We start from the raw sequence: 17,909 nt of genomic DNA on the forward strand, positions 1-17,909 counted from the left end.
CCTGAGTCTAGTTAGTAAGAAAACATTAATGCTATTATCATGGGAGTGGGTTTGTTATTGTGGGAGTGGGTTCCTTGTAGAAGGACAAGCTTTAACCCTTTTTTCTCTCTTGACCTCTTTTTGCCCTTTTCTCATATTTTCATTCAGTAAGAAGACCCTTACCAGATGTTGGCACTTTGATCTTGAACTTTTCAGGCTTCAGAACTGTGAGAAAAACATTTCTGTTCATTATAAATTAGCCCATCTGGAGCATTTTGTTATAGCAGCACAAAATGAACTAAGACAGTACCCTTGACTGCATATAGAAGCTAAGATTCTGCAGAAACAAATTCAGGTAAGACCTTACCTTCTTAGCATGGAGGGGGCATTGAAATAAAAGTTTTTGTTTGTTTGTTTGTTTTGCTTGTTCATTTTTAAATCAAGGTCAAAAGTGAAGATAGAAAAGAAGAAACAACTTTTAAAGGGTCCTTAGAAAAGACCTTTAAAAATCCTAGTTGGGAGAAAAGCCTTTGGAATTTCTGAAGCTTAAGGTGAAAACAAACAATGGAATTCATAGAACACAGAGAAGGAATATTTCCTATCAGTGATTTATTAAAATTTACTTGGATTGGGAAGAAGGAAGAGATCATTAGAGGATAAGCAAGAGAGCTTATATATGGTAGGGCCCCTGTGGTCTGCTCCTTCACACTTGCTTGAAAACTGGGGAGGTATTGGGTGACGTCAGCTCTGAAAGCAAGATCTATTTCCTCTTTCCTAGTGAGTACCCAAGAAAATCCCAAGATCCACACCTCCTGTGGTGCCCAGCACTGTGTGGGAACAGAAGGAAGGCTGAAGTGGCATGTGTAAGATGAGGGAGCATGGAGTAGCCATATACATTTTTCCACAACCTAGAGTGGCAAGGGAAAGCAGCTGGTGTTTCCTGTTCCTCTGAGAGGTTACAGATGTGGAGAGAGAGAGAAAGAGAGAGAGAAAGAGAGAGAGAGAAAGAGAGCGAGAGAGTACCAAGAGCCACATCTGGAGACTCCCTACAGGAGGGCCAAGGGAAAACTTGGAGGCAACTTACATTGGTCAGTGGCTGAGTATTAGATGGGAACAGAAGATGCAGTATGAAGAGCTCATGAGCAAGGGACAGTACCATCCCCTCATTCCTTCACATTGAGGCATCACCTAAGAACCCTAGATTTATGACAAAATCCCTGCAGTAAAGGAGATGATCTTTTTACACTTCTTTTTTATTTTATTTTAAAGATGTGGGGTACAATTCAGGATTAGGTATACTAGTAGACAAAGTTTGGGCCTCCCTTTGATCTCTACTTTGCCTGGTTTGAGATCAGGTACCCTTATTGATGTTGTGTCCCTCCCCCACTCTGACAGTATCCCGCTACTGCCAATCCCTTTCTTATAGCATTATGGTCAATGTTCAGGGTTCCCTCATAAGTGAGAACATGGTTGTACTCTGTTTTTTGTTTCTGAGGAGATGATCTTGATGTAAGATTTAATTTTGACCAGATGGGAACCAAAAATACAAGATTAAGTTGAGGTAGGAAAACAAACAAATATTCACTTCTTGCTTGCCTGAGTCTTGTGGAATGAGATTCATACCCATTGCAGTTGCTGTCTTGGTCCACTTTTTTTTTTTTTTTTTCCTGCTTTTACAGAACACCACAGTAATTTATGTTTTAAAAAGAGAGATTTATTTGGCTCATAGTTCTGGGGATGGGGAATACCAAGATCGAGGGACTGCATCTGGTGAGGACATTCTTGCTGCATCGCAAGATGGTAACAGGCATTGCATGGGGAGAGAAGGCTAGACCGGGCAAGAACACATGAGACAGAGAGAAAAAAATGTGATGAAATTCCAAGATAATGGCATTAATTTATTCATGTGGGCAGAGCTGGTGTGACCCAATCACCTCTTAAAGGTCCCACCTCTTAATACCCATGGTATGACAATTAAATTTCAAAATGTGTTTTGGAGGGGACATTTAAACCATAGCAGTTTGCAATTAAGTCACTTGTGTGCCAGCTTTAATTTATCCCTCTAGTCTGTGAGTTCCTGAAGGAAAATGGCTGTGTCTCTTTCATTTTCTGCTAGGTATCTTGAAAACAGTAGACACTTATTAAATGTTTGTTCAGTGTATTGAATGGCTTAATCCAAAACATTCCTGGTAGCAAACTGTCTTGGTAACCAACTCCAACTACAATGAACAGCAGCTAAAATGAAGGAGGCATAAAAGAGAGGCAGGCAACAAATTCATCATGACTTGAGCACCTAGATACCCAGTCTCAACAACTGCTATCTCTGCTTTCTGAAGTACTATCTCTACTTGGTTTCCAATGCACTCCACTCATCTAGCTTCTCTCATACATTTTTATTCACACCTACTCAATCTCTTTTGCTGGTTTCTCCTCCTTTGATCTTACTCAGTGTTCAGGCTATACATTCTTCCTGTGTACAGTAAGTCCCCTGTATACAAATGAGTTCCATTCCAAGAGTGCATTCATAAATCCAATTTGTTCATAAGTCCAACAAAGTTAGCCTAGGTATTCAACTAATGCAGTATTCTATATAGTACTGTACTGTATATACTTATAATACTTTTCACACAAATAATACACAAAAAACAAACACAAAAATTTACTCTACAGTACTGTACAGTAAAGTACACAGAAACACAACCACTTTTAGAGGATGCACACACATGACAATGTACGCCAGGCATGTGAATTAACTTATGTGATTGGACATGTGAATGCACATTCGCATCTTTGAAAATTTGCAACTTGAAGGTTTGTATGTAGGGGACTTTTTGTACTAAGAACTCACACATTTGTAAGTGCATCTGGTCCACACTTCTCTCCTTAGCACCAACTGCCTTCTTGATGTCTGTGTCTAGATGATCTAGGCTTTTAAAGCTTAGCATGTTCAGACTTGAGCTTTATATCCTCTCCCAAGCCAATGCCTTCATCAGTTGTCTTCCCATGTCAGTCAATGACAATCTTTCATTTCCAGTTTCTTGGGTCAAAAAAAATCGGTTGCTGTCTTTGACCACTCCTTTTCTCCTGGACCTCAGGTTCAAGTTCTCAGGGAAGCCTATTAGCTCTGCCTTTAACTATATCCAGAATCTGACCATTCTCATTACACCTACTGCTGTCTCCCAGACCTAAGCCACCATCATCTCTTGCCTGGATTATTGTAATAGCATCTCAGCTGGTCTCTATTTTTAACCTTGTCCTTCAGTCTTGCAATGGACTAAATGTTTATGTCTCCCGAAAATGTAATGTTGAAACTATAACCTGTAGGGTGATGATATTAGGAGGTGGGACCTTTGGGGGGTGATTAGGTCATGAGGGAAAAGCTGAGTTTTATTAGTACCCTTATAAAAGAGACTCCTTATTAGTACTCTTATAAAATTCTCCCCTTTCTCCATGTTAGGAAACAAGGTGAAGGTGCCATTTATGAACCAGAACCAGAAAGTGGGCCTTCACAGAATTTGCTGATACCCTGGATCTTGGATTTCCCAGCCTCCAGAATAGAAAGAAATAAATTTTTGTTGTTCATAAGCTACCCAGTCTATGACATTTTGTCATAACAGCCTGAAGGGACAAAGACAAGCCAGTTATCAACTTGGTGGCCAGAGTAATCTATTAAAATTATAGTCAGATCAAGTCTCTCCTCTAGACAAAATGTTTCCATGACTTTAAAACTCAGTAAAAGTAAAGATCTTCATAGTCACCTCTCTCCGTGTGATCAAGTCCCGTGTCCCTTCTCTCTCCTCATTTCTGGCTTCCTTGCCATTTCCCAAACCTGCCCGACATACTCTCAAGACAAGGCCTCTAGACTTGCTGCTTTCAAAGAATATTCAATAGAATACTCTTCTCTATTATATTGTACAGTTAACCCCCTCACTTTCTTCAGATAAGTAAGAACTTTCCTGGCCATTCTATCTGAAATTTCAACACTTAATAAGACCCTTCCTTGTTTTCTAATTTCTTTTTAGGACACATTACTTGCTTTCGTATTTTATATTTTATTTATTTATCTTGTTTATTGTCTATGTGGTGCTTGATAGTGTTTTGCTCACTACGTTATATCTGGTCCTACAGTAGTGCTTGCCTTATGGTAGTCCTCGACAAGTATTTGTTGATTGGTCATTTAGTAAATAAATGAGTATTGACTAAATGGTCACCAGATTCTTCTTTAGTTTTATTTAATAATTTTTGGTCACAAGAGATAAAACAATTTTACTAACAAAATTTTCTCACATGGATTCTATTCCTTTTCATTATAAAAGTGAATATTAAAAATACTTCTGTAACATACATTTGCATACAATAAAATACAAAATACTTTCCAATCCAGAGTAAAAGACAAGGTAATTTTCTTTTAGTAGATATACTTTCTGAACATAATGCTATCTGACAAAAACAAAAAAACAAAAACCCGAAACCGTGTTAGTAATCAGCATAAAGGTTATTTTGCCTCATCGTACCTTGGTTCTTTATCCCAGAATGGTTTCTGGAGCAAATCACACAATAAGCATTATTCTTTTGAATTAAAGCAGTGTGTCTGTAGACAATCTTAGGTGTGTTTTTTTCTTTGGTTATGCTGTCCTCGTTCACTAGAATTTTCAGCTTCCTCATTTCTGCCTATGAACATGCTACAGATGAAGGGTATCATATTTTTAATATGCACAATTATTTTCCATATTGGAAAACTTATTTTTCTCTGTTCACTTTCCACTATTTTGGCATCAGGGAAGGAGATAAGAACAATGCTCTCCCTGGAAGGAAAAGACTATGATATTGGCCATCAAGGCAAGAGAATTCGTGATCTACCTTCTAATAACTCCAAAACCCCAGCGTGGGGAGGAAGTTCATCGCACGTGCAGATAGAAAACTAGGGCAGAGGGCCTGCAACCTCAGTCCGTAATTGCCTCTGCGGTAGGAAAAGGATGTTCCCTTCCCCCAATCAATCAATCAATCAATCAATAAAAAGCCCGGGCATGGTGTCACATCTGTAATCCAGAACTCTGAGAGGCAGATGTGTGAGGATTGCCTGAATCACAGGATTGAGACCAGCCTGGGCGACATGGTATGACCTCGTCTCTACAATAAATCAAAGAATTAACCGGGTGTGGTGGTGCGCGCCTGTAGTTCCAGCTACTTCGAAGGTTGAGGTGGAAGGATCACCTGAGCCCAGCAGGTTGAGGATACGGTGGCTGTGAGCAGCACGCCACTGGACTCCAGCCTGGATGACAAAGTGAGATCCCTACTCAATAAACAAACAAACAAACAAATAAAAAGGTTGTCCCAGAGCTTCTCTGACTAACGTGCAGCAGACTAACACAGTTAAGAGAGTGGGTGTTGTGTTGTGTTGGAGAGTGGATCTCATGTATATGTGTATGTTTTCTTTAGTTCCAGAGTACATGGACTTTGGTTTAAGGTCCTGGTGTGGTGGGAACAAGACAAGATGAGAACAAAGACAAGATGAAAGATGTGGCAGACATTTCAGAGATGTCTAGAAATGCAGGGAGCAGAGGGGATGCCGTGACAGCTTGGAGGGCCAAGAGGCTGGATCAAGCTGAGAAATTTAGGGTCACAAGTATATAACTACACAGCAAACAGGCTAACTTCGAATGAATGATCACCAGCTAACACTTACCCAAAGATGAGCTTGATGCTTGAGAATCTCCCTCTCCGAGGGCCCAAGGTCACCTAACTGACCCCATTCAGAACACAAGATCCCAGATGTTGGCAAATTGTAGTCTATAGGCTAAATAATGACTGCTGCATGCTTTTGTGTGTCCTGGAAGCTAAAAATGATGTTTTACATTTTAAATGCTTGAAAAAGAATTAAGATATTTTCTAACATTTGAATATTATATGAAAATTATATGAATATTTTTCATCCATCAATAAAGTTTTATTGGAACATAGCCCTGCCCCTTCATTTACTTCTTGCCTGTGACCGCTTTCCTGCTTCAATGGTAGCGTTGAATAGTGGCAATAGAACCTATATGGCCAATAAAGCCTAAAATATACTATCTGGCCCTTTATAGGTAAAGTTTGCTCACTCCTGCAATACATCTTAGAAAGTAGCCTAGGGAGACACAGAGGAATCTCAAAACTGAGCTATAATCTGAAAAAGACTGATTTAATCACAAAGAGACCACTGAATTATTAAATCCATTAAATTTAACTAGATTAGACCAAAAGTAGGATTAGCAAGAGATTTCAGAGGATGCCAGTTCTATCATGTGTTCCTAACAGGCTCTGTGGGCACCCTCTGTTACAAGGTGTCTCGATGCAAGGTGGTCTCTTGCCCTCGATAGACTCTGTGCAGATTTACTCACACCTTATGTGAATACGATAGTTTGCAGCAGGGTTCAAGCACATAAAGATTTTACCATAGCCCAAGCTTACGAAACCTCTAGGCAAAACTGTGAAATAGCATATATATAGAGAGATATATATGTTCCTCCCACTTACAAGTCTGTTGGCAGTCATATTTCCATGCTTGCTAAGGTACCAACCTCACTCAGGCTGTTTTATTGATGTCTGTGTCACTCCGGGCCATCCTCCACTGTTCTTCACAAGACACTGGAGACACCTCATTCATTTACACTTGAAATATGAATGTCTGATCGTTAAGAATGTGTTAAGTGTTCCAGATATTTTGAAAACAATGGTTTATGAATGCAAGGGATATATTCCTAATGGAAGAATGCAGGCTGTCAATATTTATTCATGTACTTTTAGAATTTAAGTTACAGGTTCATGCCAACACACCATGTTAATTGGTAAGAAATCACTTATATAAATGTGCTGTTTTCTTTTATTTGTATTTTGAAATTTGTGTCACATACTAGAATGTTAAAGGAGAGGATGGAAGTACACAAAGATCATTGTTGATTGAAGACACATCTGGATTTGTACACCAACTGTGAAGAAATATCAAAGTAAGCATCTATTCTTCAAACTTAATCTTGAACTTAAACATTGCTATTGTTGAGGGGTTATCATTCCTATTATTAGTTACCTAACAATCATACATTAATAAAAGCTACCTTTCTTATTTAGAAAGTATTTTCAGTGCTAAATAGAATTTTCCAATTTACTTAATCCCTGAAACTAAGTCTGTGAATAGATATTACAATCTCAATTTTACAAATGAGGATAGTCATACTAATAAATGCAATCTTTTGTCTCTTTAAGATTATTTATCTTGTAAGTCATAAAACCAAGATTCAAGCTCAAGTCTGTGTAACTTTAAAGCTTATGCTCTTAAGAATAAGTTTAAAATATGAACTACTTGACTCAATTTTCTGTTTGAAATATGTTTTTGCAAATGGCTTAGGCTTTGTTTTGTTTTATAACTGCTGAGTTTTCTATACATGTGTCCTTAAAGACATTTGTAGCCTATTCCTTTGTTTGTCTAACCCTCAAGGTTAAATGGCCCAGTTTAGCTATGACAGCATTCTTCTTGGTAAAGGAGATATGGCAAGGTAGCAACTGATTGTGCAGAGCTAACCTTGAAGTTATTTGATGTTAAATCAGTTTTACTTAGGGATGTTTTTTCACCCCTAAGGTCTCTTTTATTCTGTCATACAATTTGCTGTCAAACTAAATGATGCATTTAAATTGAATGACCAAAGATAATGACTGTACAAGGGAGAGACCAGTACAATTGCTGTTGTAATGTCATTAGTGTCATTCGGATCTGAATGACCCTGTCATGTAGGAGTCATGATACAAGGGGTGTCAATTCATGGTAACCTACCATTGTTTTTCAGCCAAATAATAAAAGTTTCTAGGGGGCTGGCATTTAAAAAAAGTTACCCAAAGGGTACTTGTTATAACACAGATTCAGAAATGATCATGTCACTAATTGGAAGTGGAACTTAAGAATGATGTACTCAATTTGATCATCAAATTGAATGGCATTGAAGTCTGTCTCTTACTAGAGCTATATAGCACATAGAGTAAAATAATTAAGAGAATAATTGTTTCCAGGAAAATGGATTGGCTACACTGTGAAAAAGAAAGATGAATTGGCAAAATGTCTTTTACAATTGGGTTCATAAGTTGGATATTTGTGATAAAGTAAAGCAGTTGCACAACTTCTAGACTATATGACAATCTACAGAATACTATCCCCTTTCTTTCCCTCCTTCCCTCCCTCCCTCCTTTCCTTCCTTTGCTAGAGTGTGAAAATCATAGACACTAGTGTTATTTAACTTAGTTGCGCAAAGGAGGCACTTATAATTTTACTTTTCAGCTTTCAGTCATTTAAATTAAGCACCTATATATCCTTGACTTAAAATAATTAATCTCCAAAAGAAATAGACTATGCAAATCCTTTCTGTTACTTTTTTCCTCACATCATTGCCCATATTTTTTCATTTCATAAGTCACAGGAAAGAGACTAGAATTGTTTTTCTTAAAAATTTGCTCAGTGACATTCTAAACATTTAAAAAAAATTTTAAGCAAAAATCCTATAGTCTTCCTCATAACTTTTCCTTCCTCCCCTTATCTAATATATGATATGATATTAATGCCCTAGTCCATGGTCTTCACCTCAATAGTATTTGGGTTTTTTAAGCAGAAGACAAATTTAAAGCACATCTTTTTTTTTTATTCTATCAAAACTCATTGAATGAGCATGTCCTTTTTTTCAATTATATATCCTTTTCTCAATAATAGAATATGGAATTTGCTATTTATCTGTAACACGAATGCTATATTCTCTTTTAATTTTTATATTTTCAATTGTTATTTTTATGATTAAGAGGAAAATAATTTTGATGTGTTATCAACAGAACTTAACGTTTATAAGAAAAATCCCTACATGCAGGACATTTCAAAAATGGACTTAAATCTCTAATAGTAACTAGTAAATTGCAACTAAGTGTCAGAAAAACAAACAAGAAAACATGTATCTCTTTCCTGTATTTGGTGACTTCTCCCTGAGTTGACAGCATCTCAATCTTACAGAACTAAAGTAAAATTCAGCACAACTCCTCCCTGGTTTCAGCACAGCTGGTCTTCTCTGCTCTCTGAAATGTTCCCTTTCCTTTCTTCAGCTCAGTGTTCTTGATTCTTTTACCATCTCCCTGAGTTCATTTCTATCTTTATCGTTCTCTTCTGCACGCACAAAATCATCGTCATCAGAAATCATACTAAAATTCTTATTAAAATGCAGATTTTTGATCCCAGAATGTACAGACCTCCTCAAGGGAAGTCTCCTAGTATGGAACTCAACAATCTGTCTTGTAGCAAGTTTTTTCTGAGTCTTACTATGCACAGTCAAGTTTGAGATTTTTTGCCAGAAATGATGGGCGATTTCAGGGTTCCTCTGCAGTTTTGTTCCAGACACATCAAAATTCTCTCTACTGTCCAAAAATGCATTGAATTACTTCTGATCTCTGTCTGCGTCAGCTCCAATCTCACTCCTGAGTCTCAGACATAAATCTCCCCTTGGAGGACTCAAAAACCCCTCAGATTCCCTTGAACCTGTTCTTCCTCCTGTCTTTCCTCTTTCAAGTGATTGGCATGTCACCTACATAGCTGCCAGAGTCAGAAACTGGGAGCTAACCCTGATTTCTGCCTTTTCCCAATGTATTCATTCACTCACAGGTTCCCATTTATTCTGGCTTTTAAATATCTGTGCCTGACATTCAATTCTCTCTAGTAGTACGGTCGCTAGACTTGCTCTGCCCTGCAAGATCTGATCATCGTCTGTCTCTTCAATAGATTTCTTACCCCTCTCAGCCTCATGCTTTGTAATTTGATCATACTAAATATTTTAAGCGTTCTTCATGTTTCCATGCTGTTTCTTGCCTCTGGGCCTTAATGGAGACTATTCTTTCTTCCTAAAGTTCCAGTCCCCACCCTCTTGGCCCTGATCATTTCTGCTTGCCACTGAGATCTTACTTCCTCTGGAATGCCTTTCTCCTTACCTCTGGGTTGTGGATTCGTCGTCACAGCAATGTCCCAAGCAAGAATGAAGAAGAAGGTGGTGCCAGCCAATTCCCTTCTAACATTTTATTTCTTTTATAGCATTCAGAATACTATAAAATTTTCAGAATTGTGTCAAGTAGCCACCCGGAGCTGCAAAAAAAGTTAGAAATGAAAGTATCTGTCAAAGGAAACGTGATGTCAAGATCAGTTCAGACAATCATGATTCAGCATTCAGATCAAACCGTCGTTGGGAACAAAACTGGGATCCTATTATTAAGAAAGAAGAGACAGTGGCCCAAGGAGAGGTAATCAACAGTATTTATTAGGCGTTCCCTTACAGTTGACAACACAGGGAGTCGCTTAGCTAGCTGGCCTGTTTCTTAATCCAGCCCCAGCCATGCACACCCTCCCTCCACAACCCCAGGGCTGTTTCCAAAGTAAGATGCAAATGCCCGCAGGGCTCTCCCAGTCAAGGTGAATGTCTGGGCATCCTGTGTTTGCTGCCTCTTTAGGGAGCCTCTTGCTACTTTGCATGCTGCTTGCTTCTGGAGCTGAAGAAACACTGCTTAAAAGGATTAATTTGGCTGGTGCTCCAGAGAATTTGGAAAGTAAACAACTGTTTCTTTTTTGTCAATATGGCAATTAAGAACAGGGAGATTAAAGAAAGAAAAGTAAATGTGGCTTTTATTTCTACAGTAGACTGATAGGCTAGTGAGTCATTGAATAGGTAATGAGGACCACAATCCGTTTGGCATAACAACTCCAGTTCAGGGATAAAATTCTCTCTTCTTTCAACTATTTCACACCCCATAGTACCCGAACCCAGCACAGACAGAAGCTTGCCAATTTAGAATTTGTGTTCATTTGATCACAGCATAAAAATGTTTTTTATGCCAGAGACACAGATCTGCAGGAAAATTTGGTTTCAAGTGAAAGATGATTTTTCTGCCACCAGAGTGTTACTTTTGATTTTATTGTGGATAAGAAAAATACAAATATATATGCAGATATATCTATATAGAGTCAATGATCCAGTGGGAGTATTAGTAGTTAATGTAAAATCACATTCTCAGAGTGAATACTGGCTTCAGTTCTGCTATCAATTTACCTGTCAACTACCCTGGAAAATTGCTTAATCTTTTGTAGACTCCTCTTTTAAAGAACAGTGACAGCACCTCCTTTTCCACTAGATTGTTGCAGGCTCTTTCTTATACTTCACTGTACCCAACTTACATCCAACTTTGTGCCTGACACATAACAGACATTCAGTAGATATTACTTGTAGAATATAGAATTAAAAATCGAATGAAATATAGATGCAAGATTACTATACAAATGTAAGAATTATTGTTATTGTCAAAGAACAAAATTTCAACAAATTAAATGAGAAACATAATTAGCTTTTATTAATGATTTATGAACAAAGCAGCATTCAGTCCACAAAACAGAAGGATCAGGCATGGCAGAACGATTGGTTTTTGTAAGGCAGCTGGAGCAGGAAAAGGGAAATAGCATACAGGGTGAAAAGTGGATTAGTTTTCCTCAGGTACTTTCCTCACATGGGTTAAAATGGAGGGGGTTTTCTTATCATGCCGGCTCTGTCTACTGGGTCCCTTTGACTGGTTGCTGTAAATCTCTAGTTTATTTGGGAAACTGACCTATTTGGTGATTTGGCTCTCATCTTTCTCTCTTGATTTCTTAGAAGGTCAGATCTCATAAGTGAACAACTTAGGCCATGTGACTCTTTATCATGAATGACTCCATTTGGGGTCTTCTGTCTTTTCATGAACATTTTTCTTCTCTTCCATAACATGGAAGTACATTTTATCTATAAACCGTTGGAGTCATTTGTAACAACTTTATTGTCTTGAGAATGTCTTTGTAAAATTAGTAAAAGATGACAAAGTTAGGATTGTAATGGGGGACCCAAATTTTATTACTATATAAGCAAAGCTAAATGATAACATGTTTGTTGTACTCACTTTCTTTTTTCCTTGACCTTTTCTCTCTCCATGCACATCCTAGTCTCCCAGGAATACTTGCAAGATTGGTGAACTTTTTTTCATGTAGGCCTTCTAACATGCTGACATCTTTGATGTGAGTTCTGTTAAGGTATAGAGTTCATTAAACAGTAAGCATCCATTGGTTCCTAGCCTGCTTCGCTAATTGCTTGTTTGTCAGTTGTCATGTTGGTAGTTACAAGACTGATAACTTCCCTAATTTCTCCTATAAGATAGCAACACTACTGTACAACCCAAGACTGGTATTTGAGGTATTTTTCAGACTTTTCTTTCTGGTAGACCATTTGATGCCATCTGGGCCAGTGATCTGTAACCCCACCCAGATCCTGACTTAGAACATGAAGACAATCTTGACACCCCTATGATTTCATCCCCAATCAATCAGTGGTCCTAATTCCTTAGCCCCCTGCTCACCAGATTACCCTAGAAAAATCCCAGCTTCTGAGTTCTTGGGGTGGTAAATTTGAGAAATATCTTCCGTTCTCCTACTTGGCTTCCTTGTGATGATTAAACACTTTCTCTGGACTACAATGACTGCTGCCTTAGTGTATTGGCTTTTCTGTGCAGCTGGTATAAAAACCGTATAGCAATCTAGCTTTCTTCAGTGATCACTCCACTGGGTAAAACAAAAACAAAAAAATCAAAATGCAAATGGAGTAAGAGTAGCTTTTGATGTACTGTGGTTTTTATTATCAGTCATTAACAACGAAACCAATCAAAAACTCAACTTGCTAAAGGGTGGTCATAAGAGAACTCACGTACTGGAAGCTAATTTCAGGACAAAATTTTGAATAGTTGGGGTTTCTCCCAACTATTTCAGTTCTTGGAAGACTTGAGACAATGTGGCCATTGGGGGCATGATGTGAGGTCTTCCGGAGAGGAAAGTTCTATTGGAGTTGTTCTCTCTTAGTTGAGAATTCCAGAATATCCACTTACAAATATCCATCTAATGCTTACATACCAGTTATTTTATGTGGTTATGCCTATAAGAAAATTGGGGTCATGGTGATGATGTTGAGAAAGTTGACAAAGGAAAAAGGGACATTTTCCAGGGTATTTTGTGCTTCAGGAATCCTTTTGAAATACCAGGGGAAGAGGAGAACATCTTAAAATGTGTGTGTGTGTTTTGTGGTTACTATTGCTTCTCTCAGTTGCTCTTTCAGCAATAGCCCAATTTAATTGATGACAGGTATAAAGATACTGTAATAAGGACTCTAAGTTGCTACAAAAGGTTGAATAGTAACCAAATGGTTAATTTTTAAACAATTCATTAAGTTAACTCATGAAACAACTAATGTCCACACAAAAAAAGTTAGAGTCAACATTGCAACTGTAAACAAGGGTAACGTCACCATCCAGAGAAAATGATTTGTGTATAGAAATGAAAAAGAATAACATTTTGAATACTACCCACCTTGTTTTTTCTTCTTGTGATTGTCTTTTAACTGTAGCTTTCATCATTAAACTAAAAAATAAATGTGAGATCTGTTGCCCTAGGGGATAGGAAGAGTGGTAAAATCCAACAAGAACTCTGAGAGAGTGAAATTCTTAAAAAAATTTTTTTTTAGTCAAGGCCTCACTCTTTCCCCCAGACTAGAGGACAATGGCACAATCATGGTTTACTGCAACCTTGACCTCCTGGGTCCAGGCGATCCTTTTGCCTCAGCCTCCTGAGTAGGTGTGATGACAGACACATGGCTGGCTGGCTAATTTTTAAAATTTTTGTAGAGTGTTGCCTAGGCTGGTCTTAAACTCCTGGGCTTCAGTTATCCTCCTGCCTGAGCCTTCCAAAGTGCTGAGATTACAGACATGAGCCCTTGTGCCCCACCCAAATTCTTGACTTTATAGGTCTTAGGTAGGCTTTGGTACTATTTTAATGGAGACATTCATCTGAAAGCAGAAGAATGTTTTGAAAAACAAAAGCTAGATGCTGTTGTGACTTCAGTTTGTAATGGAATGTTAGAAGTTGGTCTTGAAGACTCACATACAAAATATATAATTTACACCACCAACCACAGGGTTGGGAGGAAATAAACTAACAGTGTGCCTTTTTTTTTTTTTTTTTTTTTACTATACAGATGATTTTTTAAAAGTGCAATGAGTAGAACCAAGGGAGATAAATATTTGAATTTGGTGAGATGCTGAGGGGACCCTGAAAAGGGGCCATTGGCACACACCCCTGAGCAATTAAAAGTTGTTCTCATAGAGCTGTAAGTACTAACCTTGGTTTTTGTTTTTATTAAGTGGCTTAAAATATGGCTATTATTCAAGAAGCCATAAAGAAGGACAAAATTATGAACTTTGCAGCAACTTGTATTGACTTAGAGTCTATCATACTCAGTGATCTATCACAGAAACAAAGAATTGAGTACCACATGCTCTTACTGATAGGCTGACCCTGAACAATTATTACAATACTACAAGAAAGGGATTGGCAGTGGTGGGAAACTGCTGGGGAGGGGAGCACACTTCATCAGTAAGGGTACCTGATCTCAAACCAGGTGAAGTGGAGATCAAAGTGAGTCCCAAACTTTACCTGTACAATGACCATTTGTATACCTAACCCTGAATTGTACCCCACATCTTTAAAATAAAAATTAAAGAAAAAACTGCTATTATCAAAATAAAGACCAAAAAAAATCACCTATAATTTCACCAACCCAGTAATACATATTTTAATGATTATTCTGCCAGTCATTTTACCTATGCATATTAATGTATGTTTATGCCAGACGCGGTGGCTCAAACCTGTAATCCCAGCACTTTCGCTTAAGCGAGAGGATTGCCTGAGCCGAGGGTTTCGAGACCAGCTTGGCCAACTTGGTCAGACCTCATCTTTATAATAAATAAAAAAATTAGCTGGGCATGGTGGTATGTGCCTGTAGTTCCAGCTACTTGGAAGGCTGAATGGGAAGGATCACCTGAGCCCAGTAGACGGAGGCTGTGGTGGCCTTGAGCATGCCACTGCACTCCAGCCTGGGCAACAGAGTGAGAATCTGACTCAAAAAAAAAAAAAAGTATGTTTATGTCCACATCTGTAGTCATACTTGTACCTATACCTTCAACTCTATTTGCATCTGTATCTACTGTACTTGTACTTATATCTATGTTCAAAAGTCATATGTCTTGGAAAATTCTGGGAGCATAGTGAAAACTAGAAAGCAAAAATTAAAAAAAAAACAAGACCCATGGAGTCCATATTCCTAACAGAGCTAAGTCATAGACTGTTTCTGTGAATCCTCAAATATATGCATTAGGAACAAATCTCCAACAGCCATACAACTTGCCTGGTGCCAACACCTTCACTGGAAGAAGCAAGAAGGAAACAATGAGCGACTTATGGACTTGAGCACAGGAACCTACAAACAGCCAAGAGGAGAGTGTGGAAGGAGATAGAAGACAGCAGCTAAAGGTGGAGGGTTTCTGTTAGGTTAAAGATCTCACGGGGGCCTCCAAAAATGTCAGGTGAAAACATATCCCAGTGGGGCCTCCCAATGTTACGTCAGGCCCAATGGGGGTGGGTGTTTGGTTTGCGATCTGATGCCGCGAGAAAGATGCAAAGAATTGTACAGAAGTTAGATTGGAAAATATAGTTTATTTAAAAAGATTAGAAAGAGTGAGAGAGATTGAGATTCACCTCCCCAAGGTAAGGGAGTGGGCCAAAGCTTAGGGAAGACACGGCCTGGTCGTAGCTCAAAGAACACATGGCCAGACCATAGCTTAGCAAGGCAATGGTGACTGTTGTTTGAAGTTGAATGCCTTTTAATCCTTCCCTTTTATGGGGGCAGGTGGTAAAGGTGATTGGGTGGTGGTCTGTTCTATGTCATCATGGAGGGGAGTATGCACAGGTACTGATGTCAGGTGACGAAGAGTAGGTAGATGGGTGAGCTAGTTACATGACTGCTGCCATGGTGATGGGGTCTGTCTGTGCCATGAAGGTCAGGAAGAGCTGATTAGGTTAACTTGGGTCTTATGGGTGGAGGCGAATACTTGAAATAGAAAAGCTAATTAGTACAAAGCAAAACAAGTTGGGGAGGGGGTTGCAAAACAATTATCAGGAGCTACCTCTGAGAAACTGATTCTGAACTTCTAGAGAAGCTTGACAGAGCTAAACAATGTTAAAATGGCAGCTCACTGGGTGTATTGACTCCATGTTATTTCTTTTCGGTTTCTTAAACTTATTTATATCAAGGATGAGTGTAAGGGCTACATTAAGAAGTTGGTGCTACCTAGCCCCTAGGGACCCTTGAAACTGATGAACCAGGATTTCCTTGCAGTGTAAAGTATTAGGCTAGCAGGAATAGAATCAAAATTGGTTAGGGCAGGGACAAAAAGCAAGAAAGGAAAGAGGCTCTCCAGGTAAAAGTGGGAAAGGGAAATGGAAAGAGAGAATCTTAGCAAGCAAGCCACTATATATTTTTTTGAGTTGGAGTCTCACTCTGTCACCCAGGCTGGAGTGCAGTGCATGATCACGGCCACCTCAGCCTCATCCTGCTGGACCCAGCTGATCCTTCCGCCTCAGCCTTCCAAGTAGCTGGAACCGCAGGCACACGCCACTATGCTCAGCTAATTTTTTGATTTATTGTAGAGATGAGGTCTCACCAAGTTGCCTAGGCTGGTCTCTGGAAACCCTAGGCTCAGGCAATCCTCTAGCCTCAGCCTCCCAAAGGGCTGGGATTATATGCATGAGTCACCACGCCCAGCCCAACCACCGTATTTTTAATTTATTTTTAGAAAGCAGGATTTATTAAGTGGACAGAAAAGCTCCCACAGTGGGAGGGTACCCAAAGGAGTTGCTACACAGACATACTAGAAGAAGGAGCTCTGTGAAGTTACAAAATGTCATTTGAACCAAGATACATTCTAAAAGTTAATGAAAGCAATTTCACATAATAATAAACAACAAAAAAGTGTTGAGGTTATATCCCTTTGAAACTTAGCAAGTTACAAAGAGATTAAGGAGCAGAATAAAATTTGTACAGACAATGAAAGTGTTCCATAATGATATGCCTGTGAAATAAGCAAATAAGTCAAGTTAAAAAACATTTAAATGTGATATAAGATATAAATGAATGACATTCATCAGGATTAGAAAAGGTTAGAAATGAGGTGACAGAACTGAAGAAAAAATTGGATATCATATTAGCAGAAACACATAAACTTGGCTAACAACGTCTTAAGAAAAATGCAAGGTTAAAAGTTAAACATTAAAAGCCAAAAAAAAAAAAAAAAAAGAAAAAAGAAACTTTGAAGATAAGCAAAGATGATATACACTGTATAGTTAATAGGCGTCTCTGAAGAAGGAAACTAAAGTTTTGCATAAACTAAATTATGCAAAACCATAATTCAGGAAAGCTTGTATGGGATTTTAAAAAAAAGATTTGAAACTTATTGAATGCGTATGTATTATACTCATATACTCAAGAATGTCAACCCAGAGAGGCTAATATCAAGCCTTATTTTGGGGAAACTTTTGAACATGAAGGCAAAAAATAATTTTTAGGCTGTGTGGATAAAAAGTGCATATAACTTATACTAATCCTCATGCTTTGAAACAATTTGTGCCAAAAAGAAATGAGGAGACATATTTAGTACATTAAGGACAAAAAATGCAAAATAAGAACTTTATATCTAGCAAAATTAGAAGTAAAACAGGTACAGACTTTTAAATATAAAGAAACTTTGTGAGAATATTGTTCTTGTGGGAACTTCTCAGAGGAATTCCGGGACAGCAAACTTCTGATGACCAAAATGACTAGAGTGGCATTAAAATGTGAAATGGTGGTAAGAATACGTAATTATAAAACTAAGAATAAGATCAGGTCAAAAAGGAGAAAATATATTTATAGCACAAACTTTAGAGATGAGGAGGGGAGAAAGGAATAACCTTTGTAAAAAATTTTAAGGATTTTTTTTTTTTTTTT

At 38.2% G+C, this 17,909-nt stretch overlaps 1 long non-coding RNA gene across 2 annotated transcripts in view; it reads left to right on the forward strand.

Annotated features, from left to right (window-relative positions):
* Positions 1-225: 225 nt before the first annotated feature.
* Positions 226-17,909, forward strand: part of LOC103254640 — a 137,349-nt gene continuing 119,665 nt past the window's right edge. For both annotated transcript variants that reach the window (XR_503974.1, XR_503973.1), the window contains exon 1: positions 226-334. This is a non-coding gene — a long non-coding RNA (uncharacterized LOC103254640). The remainder of the gene's footprint in view (positions 335-17,909) is intronic.

Source organism: Carlito syrichta, unplaced genomic scaffold (assembly GCF_000164805.1).
Source record: "Carlito syrichta isolate Samal-C Ts95f unplaced genomic scaffold, Tarsius_syrichta-2.0.1 Scaffold287221, whole genome shotgun sequence".
Taxonomy (NCBI): domain Eukaryota; kingdom Metazoa; phylum Chordata; class Mammalia; order Primates; family Tarsiidae; genus Carlito; species Carlito syrichta.